At 43.2% G+C, this 26,086-nt stretch overlaps 1 long non-coding RNA gene across 1 annotated transcript; it reads right to left on the reverse strand.

Annotated features, from left to right (window-relative positions):
• Nucleotides 1-728: 728 nt before the first annotated feature.
• LOC121005109 lies at nt 729-25,671 on the reverse strand. Its single transcript, XR_005779871.1, has 3 exons — nt 25,348-25,671; nt 23,972-23,974; nt 729-808 (listed from the first exon to the last, which is right to left on the reverse strand). It is a non-coding gene; the product is annotated as an uncharacterized LOC121005109 (long non-coding RNA).
• Nucleotides 25,672-26,086: the final 415 nt, after the last annotated feature.

Consider the following 26,086-nt stretch of genomic DNA (forward strand, 5'->3'; position numbering starts at 1 on the left):
ACGGCCCTGGAAAAAATTAATAAAAGTGGCCCCATTTTGTAGGTGGGTCCAAATTGACTGTAGGTTGGGCAACACATGGGTTCAGAAATATCATAGTGCAAAATGCCATCCCATCAGGACCATATACCACAATACAGCACAATACATTGCCCCAAAAGCTGTCCTTCTCTGGTGGCATTTTCTGTCCAGCAGTTGAATTCAGGAGGTCATGTGTGGTTAATGGCTGGGTACATGGTTACCTGATTCTTACAGAGTTAATTACCACTGAGAGCTCATTATGTACCCGGTCAGCAGCAGAGAGGAGGATTCAGGCAGCCCCCTGGGCATCGGCCCACTGGGAAATTTCCGCATAAGGTCTATGGCCAATCCACACCTGGGGTACGTCGCATATGAGGCGGTGAGTGGTAAAGCTAAAGTTACGCTGCAACGCAGACAGGCGAGCAGCAGCAGGGTGAGAACGCCAAAGGCGCTCACAGACGGCCCTTACTTTCTGCAGCAGCTCCACCAAATTCAGCCAGCACATATGCCAGGCAAGGTGGGTGAGAAAGGGATAATCATATGTCAGGACACATGAGGTCCAGAGCTCTGGAATAGACAAAGGTGCATTACCACAGCGCGGGTCACCAGCATCACCGCGCCTCCGGCGGAACTCTATACCAACCACCTCTGAAAGGAGTTATGACCACCAGAATTCCAGGATCCCTGTCCAAAAGACTTCCACCTCTCAAAAAAACCAAAGAGCGCCCACCAGCCTCTGTTCCTCTCTCCGCACCGCACAGAAGGTATACGAAAGCCAGCCATCGAACCGCTAAACGCCCCAAATCTGAAAGAAAAAACAATTAGCCCGAGCCACAACACGCAAAAGAGGATCGCACAACTAGACACAGAATAGTTATATTTCATCCAAAAAGTATTTTCTTTTTTTTTAACCCCTTAAGGACCGGGCTCATTTTCACCTTAAGGACCAGGCCATTTTTTTGACCCAGACCCACTTGGTTCTTGAAGATCCAGTGGGTCTGATGTCTGTATAATGCAGTACAGTACAATATATATTGCACTGTACTGTATTTTACTTACACTGAACAGATCTATGCCTTTTAGCACAGATCTGTTCAGCACCATGGACAGCAGGACGCCTGAGCAGGCGTCCTGTTGCCATGGGAACCTTCCCCGTCTGCCACAACTTCGCAGACGGGGAAGGGTAAGCACAGGGCTGAGGGGGGCTGTCGGGGGGCTCTCTCCCTCTCCATCGGGGGGCTGCAAAGGCACAGCAGCCCCCCGATGGAGAGGGAAGGAGCTCCCTGACCGATGACAGTTAACTTTTTCCATACAGCGGTCCTGCACAGATGTCAGCCGTTTATACCAGGGTGCCAGCAATGTGCTGGCACCCTGGTATACCCACTAGAAGCCAAAGATCATTCAAGGGGAGGCGGGCGGGGGATCGCGATCCCGCCTGCCGCACCGCCCGCCTCCCGCAACGCCCCCACCGCCTGTGACACCCCCCCGCACCACCCGCCGGCATCAAATCGTGCAGGGGTGCAGGGGGGGGTAAAAAATATTGATTTTAGGGACTCTAAAGTTTCTGATCCCCGCGGTCAGGGACCGCGGGGATCAGAAACTGCAAAAAGCGCAGCAAACCGCGGGTCTGAATTGACCTGCGGTTTGCTGCGATCGCCGACACGGGGGGGGTCACATGACCCCCCCTGGCGTTGTGACAGGATGCCGGCTGAATGATTTCAGCCGGCATCCTGTTCAGATTAACCCCTGGGGCGCCGGAATGCCTATTTAAAGTTAGGACGTACCGGTACGTCCTTGGTCCTTAAGGACTCGGGAAATAGGGCGTACCGGTACGTCCTATGTCCTTAAGGGGTTAAAGACCAAGGTAAATTGTCAAACCATAGTGCACTTGGAAAGAGTAAACGGATGGCTCACTGTGATTGATCATGCTAGGTGCTCTGGACGAAGAGAGCCACCCCTTGCTCTGGAGAAGGTAAGATACATGCATAAAATTAAAAAGCAACTAACAAAACAATATCCTTAATCGATGAATACTCGATTTTCCTGGAGACCTCGATGTTTCTCACAATTAAAGTCCCAGTGTAATAAGCCCATATCATATGGGTGAGTCCCAGTGGAGATGATAGAAGCTGTGTCCCAGTAGGAGTAATCAGAATTGTATCCTCAAAGCTCTATATAGAGAACAGGGTTGTGCCTATCCAGACTGGCATAGATAATAAATGCAACCAGATTTATGGTATTTTACCGTACCCGAACAAACCAGTCCGGGTACACACCCCCCCGGGCGCCCCGAGCGCCGGCCCAAATCACCCACAAATTGTCAAACCGCCTGGGGAAAACCTAACCTAAAGGGAAAAACAATTGGAGCCCCACCATGCGTGAAGTCATTACAGAATACCAAACAAACCGACCAGCCGGATCGAAACCAGGCGGAGGGGAGGTACCCATCCCTTTATATTAACTGGATCGACATGTATAGACGGACCCCAATCCCGAGTACTATTACCCCATACAAAAATTCTGGAATAACAACCCCCCGCGCAGTGCGGCCTTGAATGAAGAGACAAACACCTTGGAGAAAATATCAATCAGCCAGAACAGAAGGCTGAAGGAGACGGGACTTGACTATCCAAACTAAATACTCCCTAACTATACCGGTATCCCTACCATACAATGAAACGATACATGCAAATAATGCTTGGAGGGTCACCATGCCGACCTGTGAAGTCCTGTCAAGAGGATCTGTCAGTGGGTCTGACCCGCATCACAACCTAGATCCGAACGGGGAATGAAAGGCTGCAGTTTAACAGTGTAACTCCATGAATGGTGTTATATCAAGGCTCCCCCTGAGCGATGTGTACGAACGGACCTGGTTATCCGCTACTGGCTTACCATCTAGTTATACCTGCGACTACTGATTCCGCCATATCCACTCAACAAGGGGCAGCCCTGCTTCGTACCAAACCATGTGGCACCAGTATACTAATACCGCCCTCACGGCAACCAACCCAGCTGGACTAGAAGAAAGTCTCATGAACTGCTAACATCGTGTACATCTCCCCTGGATTCGACCCAACTGGATCCCACCGCACTGTAACTCCTGTAGCACTGGACATGAGGAAAGTGCATCACCTCCAAGCTGCCCGCCTGCACAGACATGTTATAAGCTCAGCAGCAGTGCCCAGGTATCAACCATACCAACGGAACCTTGGGACGGTGACCCGTACCGTAGACTGCAGAAAGAGAAAACCGTAATTGCGGCTGTGATGATATGAATAGTGTTGAGCGAACAGTTCGAGCATAGTTCGGGTCCGTACCGAATTTTGGGGTGTTCGTGACACGGACCCGAACCCGAACTTTTTCGTAAAAGTTCGGGTTCGTCGTTCGGCATGTATTTTGGCGCATTTTGAAAGGCTGCAAAGCAGCCAATCAACATGCATCATACTACTTGCCCTAAGATGCCATCGCAGCCATGCCTACTATTGGCAAGGCTGTGATTGGCCAAGTGCAGCATGTGACTCAGCCTCTTTATAAGCTTGTGCGCACGTCGGGACGTGCTCACTCCCGATGTGAATAGAACAGGGATAGACGCAGCTGATGCTAGGGCGAGAATAGGCAGGGATAATTGAATAACTGGAAGCAAATTTCTCTCCTCCACCTGTGATTCATCTGAACAACTGCAGCTGAGCTGCTTTTTTGATAGGGATTGGCTATTTTTAGAGTGGCCAGAGTGATTTTTCCATCCACATGTACCTGGGCTGACCGCCGGCCGCCATTTTGCGACTTGTAGTGCTGCAGCAGAAGCTGCCACAGTGTGCATTCCAAAGCTCCAAACAAGTCAGACATCTACACCTGGGATTCAGACCAATAGCGATTTAGCAGCACAGTCCAAGGCTATTTTTTTTAAAGGTTGTGCAGACCATTTTGTGGCACATGTTACTGGGCTGATAGGCGGCGGCCATCTTGGGACTAGTGCTGCAGCACAATCTCTCCCAACGTCCATTAATCACTTGTAATAGTGGTCTGTGCCATAGAAATCCTACATCAGGGACTTGGGTGTGCTTGTGTCACCCCTACTAATACTAGTCCACCTGTAATCCATACAGTGAAAAGCCATAAAGTATTCCAGTGAGGGAATTTTTTTTTTATTTAAAAAAGGCCAAGTTAGTTTATCTGGCGTTCAATATACTAGATACAGTTAGGCCTGCGTTTCATACATCTGGAATTAGCAAACTAATGTGCTGGGGTTGGGAAAACATATATGTACCCATACTAGAATCTGTCAAAGAAAGCGGTACTCACATATAACAGTCATTCCATCTGTAATCCATACAGTCAAAAGACTGAAAGTATTCCAGTGAGGGAATTTTTTTTATTTAAAAAAGGCCAAGTTAGTTTATCTGGCGTTCAATATACTAGATACAGTTAGGCCTGCGTTTCATACATCTGGAATTAGCAAACTAATGTGCTGGGGTTGGGAAAACATATATGTACCCATACTAGAATCTGTCAAAGAAAGCGGTACTCACATATAACAGTCATTCCATCTGTAATCCATACAGTCAAAAGACTGAAAGTATTCCAGTGAGGGAATTTTTTTTTTATTTAAAAAAGGCCAAGTTAGTTTATCTGGCGTTCAATATACTAGATACAGTTAGGCCTGCGTTTCATACATCTGGAATTAGCAAACTAATGTGCTGGGGTTGGGAAAACATATATGTACCCATACTAGAATCTGTCAAAGAAAGCGGTACTCACATATAACAGTCATTCCATCTCTAATCCATACAGTCAAAAGACTGAAAGTATTCCAGTGAGGGGATTTTTTTTATTTAAAAAAGGCCAAGTTAGTTTATCTGGCGTTCAATATACTAGATACAGTTAGGCCTGCGTTTCATACATCTGGAATTAGCAAACTAATGTGCTGGGGTTGGGAAAACATATATGTACCCATACTAGAATCTGTCAAAGAAAGCGGTACTCACATATAACAGTCATTCCATCTGTAATCCATACAGTCAAAACACTGAAAGTATTCCAGTGAGGGGATTTTTTTTATTTAAAAAAGGCCAAGTTAGTTTATCTGGCGTTCAATATACTAGATACAGTTAGGCCTGCGTTTCATACATCTGGAATTAGCAAACTAATGTGCTGGGGTTGGGAAAACATATATGTACCCATACTAGAATCTGTCAAAGAAAGCGGTACTCACATATAACAGTCATTCCATCTGTAATCCATACAGTCAAAAGACTGAAAGTATTCCAGTGAGGGAATTTTTTTTATTTAAAAAAGGCCAAGTTAGTTTATCTGGCGTTCAATATACTAGATACAGTTAGGCCTGCGTTTCATACATCTGGAATTAGCAAACTAATGTGCTGGGGTTGGGAAAACATATATGTACCCATACTAGAATCTGTCAAAGAAAGCGGTACTCACATATAACAGTCATTCCATCTGTAATCCATACAGTCAAAAGACTGAAAGTATTCCAGTGAGGGGATTTTTTTTATTTAAAAAAGGCCAAGTTAGTTTATCTGGCGTTCAATATACTAGATACAGTTAGGCCTGCGTTTCATACATCTGGAATTAGCAAACTAATGTGCTGGGGTTGGGAAAACATATATGTACCCATACTAGAATCTGTCAAAGAAAGCGGTACTCACATATAACAGTCATTCCATCTGTAATCCATACAGTCAAAAGACTGAAAGTATTCCAGTGAGGGGATTTTTTTTATTTAAAAAGGCCAAGTTAGTTTATCTGGCGTTCAATATACTAGATACAGTTAGGCCTGCGTTTCATACATCTGGAATTAGCAAACTAATGTGCTGGGGTTGGGAAAACATATATGTACCCATACTAGAATCTGTCAAAGAAAGCGGTACTCACATATAACAGTCATTCCATCTGTAATCCATACAGTCAAAAGACTGAAAGTATTCCAGTGAGGGGATTTTTTTTATTTAAAAAAGGCCAAGTTAGTTTATCTGGCGTTCAATATACTAGATACAGTTAGGCCTGCGTTTCATACATCTGGAATTAGCAAACTAATGTGCTGGGGTTGGGAAAACATATATGTACCCATACTAGAATCTGTCAAAGAAAGCGGTACTCACATATAACAGTCATTCCATCTGTAATCCATACAGTCAAAAGACTGAAAGTATTCCAGTGAGGGGATTTTTTTTATTTAAAAAAGGCCAAGTTAGTTTATCTGGCGTTCAATATACTAGATACAGTTAGGCCTGCGTTTCATACATCTGGAATTAGCAAACTAATGTGCTGGGGTTGGGAAAACATATATGTACCCATACTAGAATCTGTCAAAGAAAGCGGTACTCACATATAACAGTCATTCCATCTGTAATCCATACAGTCAAAAGACTGAAAGTATTCCAGTGAGGGAATTTTTTTTATTTAAAAAAGGCCAAGTTAGTTTATCTGGCGTTCAATATACTAGATACAGTTAGGCCTGCGTTTCATACATCTGGAATTAGCAAACTAATGTGCTGGGGTTGGGAAAACATATATGTACCCATACTAGAATCTGTCAAAGAAAGCGGTACTCACATATAACAGTCATTCCATCTGTAATCCATACAGTCAAAAGACTGAAAGTATTCCAGTGAGGGAATTTTTTTTTTATTTAAAAAAGGCCAAGTTAGTTTATCTGGCGTTCAATATACTAGATACAGTTAGGCCTGCGTTTCATACATCTGGAATTAGCAAACTAATGTGCTGGGGTTGGGAAAACATATATGTACCCATACTAGAATCTGTCAAAGAAAGCGGTACTCACATATAACAGTCATTCCATCTGTAATCCATACAGTCAAAAGACTGAAAGTATTCCAGTGAGGGGATTTTTTTTATTTAAAAAAGGCCAAGTTAGTTTATCTGGCGTTCAATATACTAGATACAGTTAGGCCTGCGTTTCATACATCTGGAATTAGCAAACTAATGTGCTGGGGTTGGGAAAACATATATGTACCCATACTAGAATCTGTCAAAGAAAGCGGTACTCACATATAACAGTCATTCCATCTGTAATCCATACAGTCAAAAGACTGAAAGTATTCCAGTGAGGGGATTTTTTTTATTTAAAAAAGGCCAAGTTAGTTTATCTGGCGTTCAATATACTAGATACAGTTAGGCCTGCGTTTCATACATCTGGAATTAGCAAACTAATGTGCTGGGGTTGGGAAAACATATATGTACCCATACTAGAATCTGTCAAAGAAAGCGGTACTCACATATAACAGTCATTCCATCTGTAATCCATACAGTCAAAAGACTGAAAGTATTCCAGTGAGGGGATTTTATTTATTTAAAAAAGGCCAAGTTAGTTTATCTGGCGTTCAATATACTAGATACAGTTAGGCCTGCGTTTCATACATCTGGAATTAGCAAACTAATGTGCTGGGGTTGGGAAAACATATATGTACCCATACTAGAATCTGTCAAAGAAAGCGGTACTCACATATAACAGTCATTCCATCTGTAATCCATACAGTCAAAAGACTGAAAGTATTCCAGTGAGGGAATTTTTTTTTATTTAAAAAAGGCCAAGTTAGTTTATCTGGCGTTCAATATACTAGATACAGTTAGGCCTGCGTTTCATACATCTGGAATTAGCAAACTAATGTGCTGGGGTTGGGAAAACATATATGTACCCATACTAGAATCTGTCAAAGAAAGCGGTACTCACATATAACAGTCATTCCATCTGTAATCCATACAGTCAAAAGACTGAAAGTATTCCAGTGAGGGGATTTTTTTTATTTAAAAAAGGCCAAGTTAGTTTATCTGGCGTTCAATATACTAGATACAGTTAGGCCTGCGTTTCATACATCTGGAATTAGCAAACTAATGTGCTGGGGTTGGGAAAACATATATGTACCCATACTAGAATCTGTCAAAGAAAGCGGTACTCACATATAACAGTCATTCCATCTGTAATCCATACAGTCAAAAGACTGAAAGTATTCCAGTGAGGGGATTTTTTTTATTTAAAAAAGGCCAAGTTAGTTTATCTGGCGTTCAATATACTAGATACAGTTAGGCCTGCGTTTCATACATCTGGAATTAGCAAACTAATGTGCTGGGGTTGGGAAAACATATATGTACCCATACTAGAATCTGTCAAAGAAAGCGGTACTCACATATAACAGTCATTCCATCTGTAATCCATACAGTCAAAAGACTGAAAGTATTCCAGTGAGGGAATTTTTTTTTTATTTAAAAAAGGCCAAGTTAGTTTATCTGGCGTTCAATATACTAGATACAGTTAGGCCTGCGTTTCATACATCTGGAATTAGCAAACTAATGTGCTGGGGTTGGGAAAACATATATGTACCCATACTAGAATCTGTCAAAGAAAGCGGTACTCACATATAACAGTCATTCCATCTCTAATCCATACAGTCAAAAGACTGAAAGTATTCCAGTGAGGGGATTTTTTTTATTTAAAAAAGGCCAAGTTAGTTTATCTGGCGTTCAATATACTAGATACAGTTAGGCCTGCGTTTCATACATCTGGAATTAGCAAACTAATGTGCTGGGGTTGGGAAAACATATATGTACCCATACTAGAATCTGTCAAAGAAAGCGGTACTCACATATAACAGTCATTCCATCTGTAATCCATACAGTCAAAACACTGAAAGTATTCCAGTGAGGGGATTTTTTTTATTTAAAAAAGGCCAAGTTAGTTTATCTGGCGTTCAATATACTAGATACAGTTAGGCCTGCGTTTCATACATCTGGAATTAGCAAACTAATGTGCTGGGGTTGGGAAAACATATATGTACCCATACTAGAATCTGTCAAAGAAAGCGGTACTCACATATAACAGTCATTCCATCTGTAATCCATACAGTCAAAAGACTGAAAGTATTCCAGTGAGGGAATTTTTTTTTTATTTAAAAAAGGCCAAGTTAGTTTATCTGGCGTTCAATATACTAGATACAGTTAGGCCTGCGTTTCATACATCTGGAATTAGCAAACTAATGTGCTGGGGTTGGGAAAACATATATGTACCCATACTAGAATCTGTCAAAGAAAGCGGTACTCACATATAACAGTCATTCCATCTCTAATCCATACAGTCAAAAGACTGAAAGTATTCCAGTGAGGGGATTTTTTTTATTTAAAAAAGGCCAAGTTAGTTTATCTGGCGTTCAATATACTAGATACAGTTAGGCCTGCGTTTCATACATCTGGAATTAGCAAACTAATGTGCTGGGGTTGGGAAAACATATATGTACCCATACTAGAATCTGTCAAAGAAAGCGGTACTCACATATAACAGTCATTCCATCTGTAATCCATACAGTCAAAAGACTGAAAGTATTCCAGTGAGGGAATTTTTTTTATTTAAAAAAGGCCAAGTTAGTTTATCTGGCGTTCAATATACTAGATACAGTTAGGCCTGCGTTTCATACATCTGGAATTAGCAAACTAATGTGCTGGGGTTGGGAAAACATATATGTACCCATACTAGAATCTGTCAAAGAAAGCGGTACTCACATATAACAGTCATTCCATCTGTAATCCATACAGTCAAAAGACTGAAAGTATTCCAGTGAGGGGATTTTTTTTATTTAAAAAAGGCCAAGTTAGTTTATCTGGCGTTCAATATACTAGATACAGTTAGGCCTGCGTTTCATACATCTGGAATTAGCAAACTAATGTGCTGGGGTTGGGAAAACATATATGTACCCATACTAGAATCTGTCAAAGAAAGCGGTACTCACATATAACAGTCATTCCATCTGTAATCCATACAGTCAAAAGACTGAAAGTATTCCAGTGAGGGGATTTTTTTTATTTAAAAATGCCAAGTTAGTTTATCTGGCGTTCAATATACTAGATACAGTTAGGCCTGCGTTTCATACATCTGGAATTAGCAAACTAATGTGCTGGGGTTGGGAAAACATATATGTACCCATACTAGAATCTGTCAAAGAAAGCGGTACTCACATATAACAGTCATTCCATCTGTAATCCATACAGTCAAAAGACTGAAAGTATTCCAGTGAGGGGATTTTTTTTATTTAAAAAAGGCCAAGTTAGTTTATCTGGCGTTCAATATACTAGATACAGTTAGGCCTGCGTTTCATACATCTGGAATTAGCAAACTAATGTGCTGGGGTTGGGAAAACATATATGTACCCATACTAGAATCTGTCAAAGAAAGCGGTACTCACATATAACAGTCATTCCATCTGTAATCCATACAGTCAAAAGACTGAAAGTATTCCAGTGAGGGGATTTTTTTTATTTAAAAAAGGCCAAGTTAGTTTATCTGGCGTTCAATATACTAGATACAGTTAGGCCTGCGTTTCATACATCTGGAATTAGCAAACTAATGTGCTGGGGTTGGGAAAACATATATGTACCCATACTAGAATCTGTCAAAGAAAGCGGTACTCACATATAACAGTCATTCCATCTGTAATCCATACAGTCAAAAGACTGAAAGTATTCCAGTGAGGGAATTTTTTTTATTTAAAAAAGGCCAAGTTAGTTTATCTGGCGTTCAATATACTAGATACAGTTAGGCCTGCGTTTCATACATCTGGAATTAGCAAACTAATGTGCTGGGGTTGGGAAAACATATATGTACCCATACTAGAATCTGTCAAAGAAAGCGGTACTCACATATAACAGTCATTCCATCTGTAATCCATACAGTCAAAAGACTGAAAGTATTCCAGTGAGGGAATTTTTTTTTTATTTAAAAAAGGCCAAGTTAGTTTATCTGGCGTTCAATATACTAGATACAGTTAGGCCTGCGTTTCATACATCTGGAATTAGCAAACTAATGTGCTGGGGTTGGGAAAACATATATGTACCCATACTAGAATCTGTCAAAGAAAGCGGTACTCACATATAACAGTCATTCCATCTGTAATCCATACAGTCAAAAGACTGAAAGTATTCCAGTGAGGGGATTTTTTTTATTTAAAAAAGGCCAAGTTAGTTTATCTGGCGTTCAATATACTAGATACAGTTAGGCCTGCGTTTCATACATCTGGAATTAGCAAACTAATGTGCTGGGGTTGGGAAAACATATATGTACCCATACTAGAATCTGTCAAAGAAAGCGGTACTCACATATAACAGTCATTCCATCTGTAATCCATACAGTCAAAAGACTGAAAGTATTCCAGTGAGGGGATTTTTTTTATTTAAAAAAGGCCAAGTTAGTTTATCTGGCGTTCAATATACTAGATACAGTTAGGCCTGCGTTTCATACATCTGGAATTAGCAAACTAATGTGCTGGGGTTGGGAAAACATATATGTACCCATACTAGAATCTGTCAAAGAAAGCGGTACTCACATATAACAGTCATTCCATCTGTAATCCATACAGTCAAAAGACTGAAAGTATTCCAGTGAGGGGATTTTATTTATTTAAAAAAGGCCAAGTTAGTTTATCTGGCGTTCAATATACTAGATACAGTTAGGCCTGCGTTTCATACATCTGGAATTAGCAAACTAATGTGCTGGGGTTGGGAAAACATATATGTACCCATACTAGAATCTGTCAAAGAAAGCGGTACTCACATATAACAGTCATTCCATCTGTAATCCATACAGTCAAAAGACTGAAAGTATTCCAGTGAGGGAATTTTTTTTTTATTTAAAAAAGGCCAAGTTAGTTTATCTGGCGTTCAATATACTAGATACAGTTAGGCCTGCGTTTCATACATCTGGAATTAGCAAACTAATGTGCTGGGGTTGGGAAAACATATATGTACCCATACTAGAATCTGTCAAAGAAAGCGGTACTCACATATAACAGTCATTCCATCTGTAATCCATACAGTCAAAAGACTGAAAGTATTCCAGTGAGGGGATTTTTTTTATTTAAAAAAGGCCAAGTTAGTTTATCTGGCGTTCAATATACTAGATACAGTTAGGCCTGCGTTTCATACATCTGGAATTAGCAAACTAATGTGCTGGGGTTGGGAAAACATATATGTACCCATACTAGAATCTGTCAAAGAAAGCGGTACTCACATATAACAGTCATTCCATCTGTAATCCATACAGTCAAAAGACTGAAAGTATTCCAGTGAGGGGATTTTTTTTATTTAAAAAAGGCCAAGTTAGTTTATCTGGCGTTCAATATACTAGATACAGTTAGGCCTGCGTTTCATACATCTGGAATTAGCAAACTAATGTGCTGGGGTTGGGAAAACATATATGTACCCATACTAGAATCTGTCAAAGAAAGCGGTACTCACATATAACAGTCATTCCATCTGTAATCCATACAGTCAAAAGACTGAAAGTATTCCAGTGAGGGAATTTTTTTTTTATTTAAAAAAGGCCAAGTTAGTTTATCTGGCGTTCAATATACTAGATACAGTTAGGCCTGCGTTTCATACATCTGGAATTAGCAAACTAATGTGCTGGGGTTGGGAAAACATATATGTACCCATACTAGAATCTGTCAAAGAAAGCGGTACTCACATATAACAGTCATTCCATCTCTAATCCATACAGTCAAAAGACTGAAAGTATTCCAGTGAGGGGATTTTTTTTATTTAAAAAAGGCCAAGTTAGTTTATCTGGCGTTCAATATACTAGATACAGTTAGGCCTGCGTTTCATACATCTGGAATTAGCAAACTAATGTGCTGGGGTTGGGAAAACATATATGTACCCATACTAGAATCTGTCAAAGAAAGCGGTACTCACATATAACAGTCATTCCATCTGTAATCCATACAGTCAAAAGACTGAAAGTATTCCAGTGAGGGAATTTTTTTTATTTAAAAAAGGCCAAGTTAGTTTATCTGGCGTTCAATATACTAGATACAGTTAGGCCTGCGTTTCATACATCTGGAATTAGCAAACTAATGTGCTGGGGTTGGGAAAACATATATGTACCCATACTAGAATCTGTCAAAGAAAGCGGTACTCACATATAACAGTCATTCCATCTGTAATCCATACAGTCAAAAGACTGAAAGTATTCCAGTGAGGGGATTTTTTTTATTTAAAAAAGGCCAAGTTAGTTTATCTGGCGTTCAATATACTAGATACAGTTAGGCCTGCGTTTCATACATCTGGAATTAGCAAACTAATGTGCTGGGGTTGGGAAAACATATATGTACCCATACTAGAATCTGTCAAAGAAAGCGGTACTCACATATAACAGTCATTCCATCTGTAATCCATACAGTCAAAAGACTGAAAGTATTCCAGTGAGGGGATTTTTTTTATTTAAAAAGGCCAAGTTAGTTTATCTGGCGTTCAATATACTAGATACAGTTAGGCCTGCGTTTCATACATCTGGAATTAGCAAACTAATGTGCTGGGGTTGGGAAAACATATATGTACCCATACTAGAATCTGTCAAAGAAAGCGGTACTCACATATAACAGTCATTCCATCTGTAATCCATACAGTCAAAAGACTGAAAGTATTCCAGTGAGGGGATTTTTTTTATTTAAAAAAGGCCAAGTTAGTTTATCTGGCGTTCAATATACTAGATACAGTTAGGCCTGCGTTTCATACATCTGGAATTAGCAAACTAATGTGCTGGGGTTGGGAAAACATATATGTACCCATACTAGAATCTGTCAAAGAAAGCGGTACTCACATATAACAGTCATTCCATCTGTAATCCATACAGTCAAAAGACTGAAAGTATTCCAGTGAGGGGATTTTTTTTATTTAAAAAAGGCCAAGTTAGTTTATCTGGCGTTCAATATACTAGATACAGTTAGGCCTGCGTTTCATACATCTGGAATTAGCAAACTAATGTGCTGGGGTTGGGAAAACATATATGTACCCATACTAGAATCTGTCAAAGAAAGCGGTACTCACATATAACAGTCATTCCATCTGTAATCCATACAGTCAAAAGACTGAAAGTATTCCAGTGAGGGAATTTTTTTTATTTAAAAAAGGCCAAGTTAGTTTATCTGGCGTTCAATATACTAGATACAGTTAGGCCTGCGTTTCATACATCTGGAATTAGCAAACTAATGTGCTGGGGTTGGGAAAACATATATGTACCCATACTAGAATCTGTCAAAGAAAGCGGTACTCACATATAACAGTCATTCCATCTGTAATCCATACAGTCAAAAGACTGAAAGTATTCCAGTGAGGGAATTTTTTTTTTATTTAAAAAAGGCCAAGTTAGTTTATCTGGCGTTCAATATACTAGATACAGTTAGGCCTGCGTTTCATACATCTGGAATTAGCAAACTAATGTGCTGGGGTTGGGAAAACATATTTGTACCCATACTAGAATCTGTCAAAGAAAGCGGTACTCACATATAACAGTCATTCCATCTGTAATCCATACAGTCAAAAGACTGAAAGTATTCCAGTGAGGGGATTTTTTTTATTTAAAAAAGGCCAAGTTAGTTTATCTGGCGTTCAATATACTAGATACAGTTAGGCCTGCGTTTCATACATCTGGAATTAGCAAACTAATGTGCTGGGGTTGGGAAAACATATATGTACCCATACTAGAATCTGTCAAAGAAAGCGGTACTCACATATAACAGTCATTCCATCTGTAATCCATACAGTCAAAAGACTGAAAGTATTCCAGTGAGGGGATTTTTTTTATTTAAAAAAGGCCAAGTTAGTTTATCTGGCGTTCAATATACTAGATACAGTTAGGCCTGCGTTTCATACATCTGGAATTAGCAAACTAATGTGCTGGGGTTGGGAAAACATATATGTACCCATACTAGAATCTGTCAAAGAAAGCGGTACTCACATATAACAGTCATTCCATCTGTAATCCATACAGTCAAAAGACTGAAAGTATTCCAGTGAGGGGATTTTATTTATTTAAAAAAGGCCAAGTTAGTTTATCTGGCGTTCAATATACTAGATACAGTTAGGCCTGCGTTTCATACATCTGGAATTAGCAAACTAATGTGCTGGGGTTGGGAAAACATATATGTACCCATACTAGAATCTGTCAAAGAAAGCGGTACTCACATATAACAGTCATTCCATCTGTAATCCATACAGTCAAAAGACTGAAAGTATTCCAGTGAGGGAATTTTTTTTTTATTTAAAAAAGGCCAAGTTAGTTTATCTGGCGTTCAATATACTAGATACAGTTAGGCCTGCGTTTCATACATCTGGAATTAGCAAACTAATGTGCTGGGGTTGGGAAAACATATATGTACCCATACTAGAATCTGTCAAAGAAAGCGGTACTCACATATAACAGTCATTCCATCTGTAATCCATACAGTCAAAAGACTGAAAGTATTCCAGTGAGGGGATTTTTTTTATTTAAAAAAGGCCAAGTTAGTTTATCTGGCGTTCAATATACTAGATACAGTTAGGCCTGCGTTTCATACATCTGGAATTAGCAAACTAATGTGCTGGGGTTGGGAAAACATATATGTACCCATACTAGAATCTGTCAAAGAAAGCGGTACTCACATATAACAGTCATTCCATCTGTAATCCATACAGTCAAAAGACTGAAAGTATTCCAGTGAGGGGATTTTTTTTATTTAAAAAAGGCCAAGTTAGTTTATCTGGCGTTCAATATACTAGATACAGTTAGGCCTGCGTTTCATACATCTGGAATTAGCAAACTAATGTGCTGGGGTTGGGAAAACATATATGTACCCATACTAGAATCTGTCAAAGAAAGCGGTACTCACATATAACAGTCATTCCATCTGTAATCCATACAGTCAAAAGACTGAAAGTATTCCAGTGAGGGGATTTTTTTTATTTAAAAAAGGCCAAGTTAGTTTATCTGGCGTTCAATATACTAGATACAGTTAGGCCTGCGTTTCATACATCTGGAATTAGCAAACTAATGTGCTGGGGTTGGGAAAACATATATGTACCCATACTAGAATCTGTCAAAGAAAGCGGTACTCACATATAACAGTCATTCCATCTGTAATCCATACAGTCAAAAGACTGAAAGTATTCCAGTGAGGGGATTTTTTTTATTTAAAAAAGGCCAAGTTAGTTTATCTGGCGTTCAATATACTAGATACAGTTAGGCCTGCGTTTCATACATCTGGAATTAGCAAACTAATGTGCTGGGGTTGGGAAAACATATATGTACCCATACTAGAATCTGTCAAAGAAAGCGGTACTCACATATAACAGTCATTCCATCTGTAATCCATACAGTCAAAAGACTGAAAGTATTCCAGTGAGGGGATTTTTTTTATTTAAAAAAGGCCAAGTTAGTTTATCTGGCGTTCAATATACTAGATACAGTTAGGCCTGCGTTTCATACATCTGGAATTAGCAAACTAATGTGCTGGGGTTGGGAAAACATATATGTACCCATACTAGAATCTGTCAAAGAAAGCGGTACTCACATATAACAGTCATTCCATCTGTAATCCATACAGTCAAAAGACTGAAAGTATTCCAGTGAGGGGATTTTTTTTATTTAAAAAAGGCCAAGTTAGTTTATCTGGCGTTCAATATACTAGATACAGTTAGGCCTGCGTTTCATACATCTGGAATTAGCAAACTAATGTGCTGGGGTTGGGAAAACATATATGTACCCATACTAGAATCTGTCAAAGAAAGCGGTACTCACATATAACAGTCATTCCATCTGTAATCCATACAGTCAAAAGACTGAAAGTATTCCAGTGAGGGGATTTTTTTTATTTAAAAAAGGCCAAGTTAGTTTATCTGGCGTTCAATATACTAGATACAGTTAGGCCTGCGTTTCATACATCTGGAATTAGCAAACTAATGTGCTGGGGTTGGGAAAACATATATGTACCCATACTAGAATCTGTCAAAGAAAGCGGTACTCACATATAACAGTCATTCCATCTGTAATCCATACAGTCAAAAGACTGAAAGTATTCCAGTGAGGGGATTTTTTTTATTTAAAAAAGGCCAAGTTAGTTTATCTGGCGTTCAATATACTAGATACAGTTAGGCCTGCGTTTCATACATCTGGAATTAGCAAACTAATGTGCTGGGGTTGGGAAAACATATATGTACCCATACTAGAATCTGTCAAAGAAAGCGGTACTCACATATAACAGTCATTCCATCTGTAATCCATACAGTCAAAAGACTGAAAGTATTCCAGTGAGGGGATTTTTTTTATTTAAAAAAGGCCAAGTTAGTTTATCTGGCGTTCAATATACTAGATACAGTTAGGCCTGCGTTTCATACATCTGGAATTAGCAAACTAATGTGCTGGGGTTGGGAAAACATATATGTACCCATACTAGAATCTGTCAAAGAAAGCGGTACTCACATATAACAGTCATTCCATCTGTAATCCATACAGTCAAAAGACTGAAAGTATTCCAGTGAGGGGATTTTTTTTATTTAAAAAAGGCCAAGTTAGTTTATCTGGCGTTCAATATACTAGATACAGTTAGGCCTGCGTTTCATACATCTGGAATTAGCAAACTAATGTGCTGGGGTTGGGAAAACATATATGTACCCATACTAGAATCTGTCAAAGAAAGCGGTACTCACATATAACAGTCATTCCATCTGTAATCCATACAGTCAAAAGACTGAAAGTATTCCAGTGAGGGAATTTTTATTTTATTTAAAAAAGGCCAAGTTAGTTTATCTGGCGTTCAATATACTAGATACAGTTAGGCCTGCGTTTCATACATCTGGAATTAGCAAACTAATGTGCTGGGGTTGGGAAAACATATATGTACCCATACTAGAATCTGTCAAAGAAAGCGGTACTCACATATAACAGTCATTCCATCTGTAATCCATACAGTCAAAAGACTGAAAGTATTCCAGTGAGGGGATTTTGCTTATAAAAAATAATATATTTCATTGTGGTGCGAGTTGAATCGCAACAATGAAGAAAAATACTATTAAGGGACGAGGACGCGGTCGTGGTGGTGTCCGTGGAGCCTCTGTTGCTGGTAGAGGACGTGGCCGTTCGGCCCCAGGCGCACACAGTAGGGAACGAACTACCTCAACTAGCCGGCAGAATGTACCGCAATATCTCGTGGGGCCCAATGCCGCTCTTAGGATGGTAAGGCCTGAGCAGGTACAGGCATTAATCGATTGGGTGGCCGACAGTGCTTCCAGCACGTTCACCACATGGTCTTCCACCCAGTCTTCTGCGGAAAGCGCACAGGTGGCACCTGAAAACCAAGCCCATCAGTCTGTCACATCACCCCTAAGCATATCAGGGAAACGGTCTGAGCCACAAGTTATGCAGCAGTCTCTTCTTCTGTTTGAAGACTCTGCTTCCAGGGTTTCCCAGGGGCGTCCACCTAGCCCTTCCCCAGTGGAGGAAGACATACCATGCACTGACGCACAACCACTTATGTCTCCAGATGAAGAGGACATGGGAATACCACCACAGCAGAGTCACCGACTCTCTGATGATGACGAAACACAGGTGCCCACTGCCGCGTCTTTTTGCAGTGTGCAGACTGAACAGGAGGAGGTCAGGGAGGGAGACTGGGTGGAAGACGATGCAGAGGACGATGAGGTCTTAGACCCCACATGGACTGAAGGTCGTGGCGATGACTTTCACAGTTCAGAGGAAGAGGCAGTGGTGAGACCGAGACAACAGCGAAGCCAAAGAGGGAGCAGGGGGCCAAAGCAGACGAGCCGCCGCCCCCAGAGTTCGCCTGCTACTGGACATCGCCAACAGGGACCCAGCCCCACAAAGGCAGCTTCAAAGAGTTCCCTGGCATGGCACTTCTTTAAACAATGTCCTACCGACAAGACCCGAGTGACTTGCACGCTCTGCCATCAGAGCCTGAGGCGAGGCATTAACGTTCTGAACCTCAGCACAACCTGCATGACCAGGCATCTACATGCAAAGCATGAACTGCAGTGGGGTACACACCTTAAAAACCAGGCACTCGCTGAGGCTCCCCCTGCTCCCTCTACCGCTGCTGCCTCGGCTTCCGCCTCGAGAGGAATGTTGCCACCTGCCGAGCAGCAAACAGAGGATGTGCCACCGACACCACCACCACCGCCACCGTCAACTAGCGTCTCCACTATATCACACAGCAGCGTTCAGCTCTCAATATCTCAAACCTTAGAGAGGAAGCGCAAATTCCCCCCGAGTCACCCTCGAGCCCTTGGCCTGAACGCCAGCATTTCTAAACTGCTGGCCTTTGAAATGCTGTCATTCCGGCTGGTGGACACAGACAGCTGATGGCCATGGCTGTCCCGCAGTATGTGGTTCCCAGCCGCCACTACTTCTCCAAGACAGCCGTGCCTTCCCTGCACATGCAAGTGTCCGATAAAATCAAGTGTGCACTGCGCAACGCCATTTGTGGCAAGGTCCACCTAACCACAGATACGTGGACCAGTAAGCACGGCCAGGGACGCTATATCTCACTAACTGCACACTGGATGAATGTAGTGGCGGCTGGGCCCCCGGCGGACAGTTCCTTGGCGCACGTCCTTCCGCCCCCTAGGATCGCAGGGCATCATTCTCTGCCTCCTGTAGCCTCCTCCTCCTACTCGGCTTCCTCCTCCACTGCTTCCACCAGCTCATCCGGTCAGCCACACACCTTCACCACCAACTTCAGCACAGCCCGGGGTAAACGTCAGCAGGCCATTCTGAAACTCATATGTTTGGGGGACAGGCCCCACAGCGCAAAGGAGTTGTGGCGGGGTATTGAACAACAGACCGACGAGTGGTTTCTGCCGGTGGGCCTCAAGCCAGGCCTGGTGGTATGCGATAATGGGCGAAATCTCGTGGCAGCTCTGGGACTAGCCGGTTTGACGCACATCCCTTGCCTGGCGCATGTGCTGAACTTGGTGGTGCAGAGGTTCATTCACCACTACCCCAACATGTCAGAGCTGCTGCATAAAGTGCGGGCCGTCTGTGCGCGCTTCCGCCGTTCACATCCTGCCGCTGCTCGCCTGTCTGCGCTACAGCGGAACTTCGGCCTTCCTGCTCACCGCCTCATATGCGACGTGCCCACCCGGTGGAACTCCACCTTGCACATGCTGGAGAGACTGTGCGAGCAGCAGCAGGCCATAGTGGAGTTTCAGCTGCAGCACGCTCGCGTCAGTCGTACTGCCGAACAGCACCACTTCACCACCAATGATTGGGCCTCCATGCGAGACCTGTGTGCCCTGCTGCGCTGTTTCGAGTACTCCACCAACATGGCCAGTGGCGATGACACTGTTATCAGCGTTACAATACCACTTCTATGTCTCCTTGAGAAAACACTTAGGGCAATGATGTTAGAGGAGGTGGCCCAGGTGGAGGAGGAGGAGGAGGATGAGGGCTCGTTTCTAACACTTTCGGGCCAGTCTGTTCGAAGTGGCTCAGAGGGAGGTTTGTTTAAGCAGCAGAGGACAGGTTCACAAGTCGCCAGCCAAGGCACTGTACTGGAGGACGAGGAGGATGAGGAGGAGGAGGTGGAGGGGGACGAGGATGACGCAAGTTCACAGCGGGGTGGCAGCCCAGGCCCATCACTGGTGCGTGGCTGGGGGGATACGGTGGACGATGACGATACGCCTCCCACAGAGGACAGCTTGTCCTTACCCATGGGTAGCCTGGCCCACATGAGCGAATATATGCTCCAATGCCTGCGCAACGACAGCAGAGTTGCCCACGTTTTAACGTGTGCAGACTACTGGGTGGCCACCCTGCTGGATCCCCGGTATAAAGACAATGTGCCCACTTTAATTCCTGAACTGGAGCGCGACCGTAAGATGCGCGAGTACAAGCGCACGCTGATAGAGGCGCTCTTGAGAGCATTCCCACATGTCACAGGGGAACAGGTGGAAGGTGAAGGCAGAGGAGTGGCAAGAGGTCGCCAACGCAGCTGTGTCACGGCCAGCTCATCTGAGGGCAGGGTTAGCATGGCAGAAATGTGGAAAAGTTTTGTCTCCACGCCACAGCTATCTGCACCGACACCTGATACGGAACGTGTTAGCAGGAGGCAGCATTTCACTAACATGGTTGAACAGTATGTCTGCACAGCCCTCCACATCCTGACGGATGGTTCGGCCCCATTCAACTACTGGGTTTCGAAATTGTCCACGTGGCCAGAGTTAGCATGTTATGCTTGGAGGTGCTTTCCTGCCCGGCGGCCAGCGTTTTATCTGAACGCGTATTCAGCACGGCAGGGGGCGTCATTACTGACAAGCGCAGCCGCCTGTCCACAGCCAACGTGGACAAGCTGACCTTCATAAAGATGAACCAGGCATGGATCCCACAGGACCTGTCCCTCCCTTGTGCAGAGTAGTCCTTATTAACTGCCTAAAACATGTCTTGTTGTGCTACGGGCCACTTCTTTATTTGATACAAATTTTATGAAACCCACAGTTGAATGAAACTCTTCTCTGTCTGGGCGCCGGGGCCTAACCAGATGAAAGTGGCCGGTTAAACTAACGGGTGACATGAAGCCATAACCTCTGCCATGCTACCTCTGTCTTCTGTCTGGGTGCTGAGGCCTAAGTCAAATAAAGCGGTCTTCTGCTGTGCTGGGGGATATGAAGCTAATCTCTGACCTCTCTCCTCTGTCTGGGTCCAAAGGCCTAAATTACTGAAAGAGGCCTTCTCCTGTGGTGTGTGATATGATGCCAGAATATGTGCTGTGGGGCCTCTCTCCTCTTCCTGGGTGCAGGGGTCAAAGTAACTCAATGGTGGCTTCTCCTGTGGTGGCTGATATGATGCCAGAATATGTGCTGTGGTGCCTCTCTCCTCTGTCTGGGTCCAAAGGCCTAAATCACTGAAAGAGGCCTTCTCCTGTGGTGTGTGATATGATGCCTGAATATGTGCTGTGGTGCCTCTCTCCTCTTCCTGGGTGCGGGGGTCAAAGTAACTCAATGGTGGCTTCTCCTGTGGTGGCTGATATGATGCCAGAATATGTGCTGTGGTGCCTCTCTCCTCTTCCTGGGTGCGGGGGTCAAAGTAACTCAATGGTGGCTTCTCCTGTGGTGGCTGATATGATGCCAGAATATGTGCTGTGGGGCCTCTCTCCTCTTCCTGGGTGCAGGGGTCAAAGTAACTCAATGGTGGCTTCTCCTGTGGTGGTTAGTATGATGCCAGAATATGTGCTGTGGGGCCTCTCTCCTCTTCCTGGGTGCAGGGGTCAAAGTAACTCAATGGTGGCTTCTCCTGTGGTGGCTGATATGATGCCAGAATATGTGCTGTGGTGCCTCTCTCCTCTTCCTGGGTGCGGGGGTCAAAGTAACTCAATGGTGGCTTCTCCTGTGGTGGCTGATATGATGCCAGAATATGTGCTGTGGGGCCTCTCTCCTCTTCCTGGGTGCAGGGGTCAAAGTAACTCAATGGTGGCTTCTCCTGTGGTGGTTAGTATGATGCCAGAATATGTGCTGTGGGGCCTCTCTCCTCTTCCTGGGTGCAGGGGTCAAAGTAACTCAATGGTGGCTTCTCCTGTGGTGGCTGATATGATGCCAGAATATGTGCTGTGGTGCCTCTCTCCTCTTCCTGGGTGCGGGGGTCAAAGTAACTCAATGGTGGCTTCTCCTGTGGTGGCTGATATGATGCCAGAATATGTGCTGTGGGGCCTCTCTCCTCTTCCTGGGTGCAGGGGTCAAAGTAACTCAATGGTGGCTTCTCCTGTGCTGATTGATATAAAGCTGATGGTTGTGCCATCTGACATGGTTGCCAGGGTCTGATTCAATGGGGGCCTACTCCTGTGGTGGGTGATCTAAATGCCTGATTCTCTGCTGTGAAACCTCTCTCCTCCGTCTGGGTGTAGGGGTCAAAGTCTTTCAAAGTCGCCTTCTCCTGTGCTGATTGATATGAAGCTGATGGTTGTGCCCTCTGACATGGTTGCCGGGGTCCCATTAAATTGTGGCCTACTCCTGTGGTGGTTGATATGATGCCTGATTCTCTGATGTGGAACCTCTCTCCTCTGTTTGGGTGAAGGGGTCAAAGTAACTAAATGGTGGCTTCTCCTGTGGTGGCTGATATGATGCCAGAATATGTGCTGTGGGGCCTCTCTCCTCTTCCTGGGTGCAGGGGTCAAAGTAACTCAATGGTGGCTTCTCCTGTGGTGGCTGATATGATGCCAGAATATGTGCTGTGGTGCCTCTCTCCTCTTCCTGGGTGCGGGGGTCAAAGTAACTCAATGGTGGCTTCTCCTGTGGTGGCTGATATGATGCCAGAATATGTGCTGTGGTGCCTCTCTCCTCTTCCTGGGTGCGGGGGTCAAAGTAACTCAATGGTGGCTTCTCCTGTGGTGGCTGATATGATGCCAGAATATGTGCTGTGGTGCCTCTCTCCTCTTCCTGGGTGCAGGGGTCAAAGTAACTAAATGGTGGCTTCTCCTGTGGTGGTTGATATGATGCCTGATTCTCTGCTGTGAAACCTCTCTCCTCCATCTGGGTGTAGGGGTCAAAGTCTTTCAAAGTCGCCTTCTCCTGTGCTGATTGATATAAAGCTGATGGTTGTGCCATCTGACATGGTTGCCAGGGTCTGATTCAATGGGGGCCTACTCCTGTGGTGGGTGATCTAAATGCCTGATTCTCTGCTGTGAAACCTCTCTCCTCCGTCTGGGTGTAGGGGTCAAAGTCTTTCAAAGTCGCCTTCTCCTGTGCTGATTGATATGAAGCTGATGGTTGTGCCATCTGACATGGTTGCCGGGGTCCCATTAAATTGGGGCCTACTCCTGTGGTGGGTGATCTAAATGCCTGATTCTCTGCTTTGAAACCTCTCTCCTCCGTCCGGGTGTAGGGGTCAAAGTCTGTCAAAGTCGCCTTCTCCTGTGCTGATTGATATAAAGCTTATGCTTGTGCCATCTGACATGGTTGCCGGGGTCTGATTCAATGGTGGCCTACTCCTGTGGTGGGTGATCTAAATGCCTGATTCTCTGCTGTGTAACCTCTCTCCTCCGTCTGGGTGTAGGGGTCAAAGTAACTAAATGGTGGCCTACTCCTGTGGTGGGTGATATGATGCCTGGTTCTCTGCTGTGGGACCTCTCTCCTTTGTCTGGGTGCTGTGGTCAAAATAATAGTAAGTGACCTTCTCCATTGGTGGGTGACTTGAAGCCTGATTCTGTGCTATGGGACCTCACTCCAATTAATATTGTTTAATTTTTATTTATTTTATGTTAACTCATCATTTCCCTATCTACATTTGTTTGCAGGGGATTTAACTACATTTTGCTGCCTTTTTCAGCCCTCTAGCCCTTTCCGGGTGTGTTTTACAGCCTTTTTAGTGCCCAAAAGTTCGGGTCCCCATTGACTTCTATGGGGTTCGGGTTCGGGATGAAGTTCGGGTCGAGTTCGGATCCCGAACCCGAACATTTTTCGAAAGTTCGGCCGAACTCGTCGAACCCGAACATCCAGGTGTTCGCTCAACTCTAGATATGAACTCACAACCATTTACATTAAAGGAAGGTCCATAGCCACGAGCTATAGAGCTGAATGCTAGAGGGATTACTACTTCTGCGTCTCGCCTCCGTATATATGTACTAACCATGTCCTGTATGTCATTGTTGAAAGGCCAAATAAAACGCTTATATATTTTTCTTTTTTTTTTTTTATATAGACACGGCCTAGTGCCCGCAGATAGGAGCATAACAGGCAGTACTACTTTTTATTTTATTTTATATATTTTTTTTTTAAATACTACACTCCATGCTGAAAGGGAAATTGGGAGAACACCCGACAGGACTGATCTATCCTGAAAAACATCCGCAAAAAAGGCCAGCCAATAAACAAGACACAAGATAGAAGCAAGGCTTCTCATGCAGGAGAATATAAACATACATAATAAATATATACATCGATCAAACCTGTTTATTTATTTATATATGTATTTATTCTTTTTTTTTTTTTTTTTTATTTATTTTTTTTTTTTTTATACCTTTATCGTAATATATATATTCCATTTTTTTTTTTTATCCATAAAATTACATTGTTAAATCATTTATTATTAGTATCATTTCATTCTTTTTAATCACGTTTTATTTAAAAAAAAAATTTTATATATAATACCTAGATATATATATATACTCAGTTCCATTATTTATTATTATTATTATTTTTTTTTAATACCCTTTGTTATTCATTTGTATATTTTAATGCCTATAATATATTAATTCGGTTAGTAATTTTCTTCTTTTTTTTTTTTTTTTTTTTAAACGTATAGACAGAAAAAACCTCCATATATGCTAATGATATCCCGTTGCTCAGGGCTGCACCTGAGTTGCCCAATTTCCAGGAAAATATGTGCGGGTAACCTACAGGCTCTGTAAATCCACACTATTTTTAAGCCATTAAGCGACCATCGAGATTGTTTTTTTTATTTTAAATTTTTTATTTATTAAGGCAGGGACACCGCCTCTACCAGTGATTCTAACTCTGCACAAGAACCATCCTCCCCGCAGTACTCACCAGTCACAGAGAGGGACGGAACCTCCAAAGGAGCGGGTACGGGCTGCAGCGACCAGGCCGAGCCCTGGAGTGACGGTCAGGCAACAGCCTCGATACGGTGATTGTATAACCAGACTCCTCCGATGCGCCTGACATCCGTCCTAAAGACGATGATAAGCGCCACCTGAGGATCTGGAGCGCCCATTTCTCCCTGAAACCCAGGAACGGCGACAGGACTGGCGCATGTGGAATCCATTACGGCCATGCCTCCAGGCAACCTAAGGGAAGAAAAAAACGCACCTGTGCCTGCGTGAAGGGGAGGAAGGAGGGGGGGGGGTGTCGCCATAATGGCTGCAAATAAGACCCAGAGAGTCTCATTGTACGGAAGGGGCTCTGATCGCAAAGCTGGGACAGTAGGAATACCCCTTAGAAGCCATAGGCACAGGTGCACCGAAATAGGACATGGCAAGCACAAGGGGTTAATCTATAATACTGGACAGGAGACTGGGGGAAGCTAAAACAAGCAGCACATATGAAAACTCGCCTGCCCAGCGGTGCCCAGTACGGGACCCAGTAAACGCTGCAGGGGAAGGGGGGCGGGGGTTAGGCGAAGCGACCTAGCTTGCACCATGGGAGCTAAAGGAGGCCGTCCAAAGCAGCAGGGGGAGGGGTGAGGACCGCATATTGCCCTACATTACCGGGGAGACCAACAATCCCGCCCGGCTTGCTTAGCCCTAACGCCATGGAACAGAAGCTGGGA

This window comes from Bufo bufo, chromosome 6, assembly GCF_905171765.1.
Source record: "Bufo bufo chromosome 6, aBufBuf1.1, whole genome shotgun sequence".
Classification (NCBI taxonomy): domain Eukaryota; kingdom Metazoa; phylum Chordata; class Amphibia; order Anura; family Bufonidae; genus Bufo; species Bufo bufo.